This window comes from Ovis canadensis, chromosome 2 (assembly GCF_042477335.2).
Source record: "Ovis canadensis isolate MfBH-ARS-UI-01 breed Bighorn chromosome 2, ARS-UI_OviCan_v2, whole genome shotgun sequence".
Lineage (NCBI taxonomy): Eukaryota > Metazoa > Chordata > Mammalia > Artiodactyla > Bovidae > Ovis > Ovis canadensis.
In genome coordinates this window covers 198,794,909-198,797,049 of record NC_091246.1, presented here as the reverse complement: position 1 = coordinate 198,797,049, position 2,141 = coordinate 198,794,909, and the positions used below count along the sequence as shown (strand labels likewise).

The following is a 2,141-nucleotide window of genomic DNA, read 5'->3' as shown; positions in this document are numbered from 1 at the left end:
CTTTATTGTCTGAGTCACCAGGGAAGCCTTACCAGAGAACGACAATCTCACATAAAGCTCTCAATACCAAGTAGACAATGAACGTCAATCAGCTTGTTACTGAGCCATCCGGTGCTTATGCAATGGGACCATGAGACCAATGTGGCAAGAATGGAAACTAAGCATGGGTCAAAAACATGTGGGTTCGCTCTCAAGAAGGCTGAGTCCAGCTTCTGCTGCTACTGAATTCCCTACCTGCCAGGATCGGAGACTGATACTAATCCCTTGATATGGCTTCACTCTTGGAAAGACCTGCTAACCAGCTGGTGGCAGGCCAGTTACCTTAGACCCCTTCTACCTTGAGAAAGCAGTGATCCATCATATTGATACTCTAGCGATGGGCTTGCCCTCTGTGTACACAGTGCCTGGTCCAACACCATCATCTATGAATCCCCATAACACCTAATCTACTAACTTTATACATATGCCATTTCCTCAGAGTAAAGGACTCATTTTATAGCAATGAAAGTGCAACACCAGGCTCATACCTATAGAGTTTATTAGTTTTAAAATGTATTCTGTCACTTGGAAGCAGTTAACTTGATAGAACAGTGGAATGGCATTTTGAAATCTCAGCTAAGGTACCAGCAAAGGGACAAAACCTTGTGGGGTTGGGGTGCTATCCTTCATGGTATAATTAGATAGATAGATTAAATAGAGATACATATCCTATGTGATATAGATTTGACCCTGTTCCACCATAACTCTAAATGACCCACCTGCAGAATTTGAGCTTCTCATTCCCACAAACTTAGTCTCTGTTAAATTAAGATGTTCTAAGTCCCTGACTGGGAACACTTTGGCCAAGGTTTACACTGAACCAAGGGTCCAACTGCCATCTGATTACTGGGCTCCACAAGCCAGTGAACTAGTAGGTAAAAAAGAGTTACTATATTGGCAAGCATGAATGATGATGATTCCCTTGGGGAGCCAGGGTTATTGGTACAGAGAGGAGAATGTCTAAAACCCAGGGTATTCACAGAGGCTTCTCTTCGCTCTTCTGTGTCCAATAAATATCTATTAAAGGGCAATATGTCAAAAGTGATCTGATAAGAATCAGGCAACTAAGGGCTGAAACCCATCAGAAATGAAGGTCTGTGTCACTACACAAGGCAAGCAACTAAACCAGCCCAAAATGTTGGTCAAGGGTAAGGAAAATCCAGAATAGGTGGTCAGGGGATGAACAGAGTGTCAGTGCTGCCCATGGAGCAGCAGCAAGGGCTATAACTTGGTTTATTAACCTTCTTTCCCTGGTGGCTTAGAGGTTAAAGCATCTGCCTGTAATGCGGGAGACCCAGGTTCAATCCCTGGGTCAGGAAGATCCCTTGGAGAAGGAAATGGCAACCCACTCCAGTATTCTTGCCTGGAGAAGCCCATGGAGGGAGGAGCCTCCCTAGGCTACATTCCAAGGGGTTGCAGAGAGTCATACACAACTAAATGACTTCTCTTTTACTTTCGCTTAAGACTTTTAAGAGATTACAACTGACCATTACCTCAAAGGACTGGACTTGTATTTTCAGGAACAATAAGAACTTCTCACTATCCTGTGGATGATAAAGTCAGGATATCAGGTCTGAGTGGCCAAGGAAGCGGTCCTGACAGACCTCTACTCTCTTCTTCTTTGGGCTGCCTGTGAAAGGACAACTATCCTGTTGCCAGCATCATACTCACTCACAGACTGTCAGGATGCTTCTCCTCATCAAAGGAAGAATTGGGGTGTTCCTGTGAACCCAGTCCAAAGGGTAAGTCTTGATAAAGCGTAACTAAGGAAGCACTGGGATGGGGGAGGGGACGAGGTAGGCGAGCAGGGAATCAAGAGACATCTTGATTCCAACGCTGGTTCTAGGAACTGCAAGAAGAGCCTGCACATGCTGCCCCAGGGGTATTGTTGTTGTTTAGGAACTGAGCCATGTTCAACTCTTTGTGACCCGTAGATTGTAGCCCACCAGGCTCCTCTGTCCTTGGAATTTCCCAGGCAAGAACACTGGAGTGGGTTGCCATCCCCTCCTCCAGGGAATCTCCCTGACCAAGGGATCGAACTCATGTCTCCTGCACTGTAGGCGGATTCTACACCAATGACCTCTGACATTCCCTGGTCATAC

General features: G+C 45.7%; 1 non-coding gene across 1 annotated transcript; it reads left to right on the top strand.

The window, feature by feature from the left end:
- The first annotated feature begins 1,286 nt into the window (after positions 1 to 1,286).
- Positions 1,287 to 1,359, top strand: TRNAY-GUA (transfer RNA tyrosine (anticodon GUA)). The gene has a single exon. It is a non-coding gene; the product is annotated as a tRNA-Tyr (tRNA).
- The last annotated feature ends 782 nt before the right edge of the window (positions 1,360 to 2,141 follow it).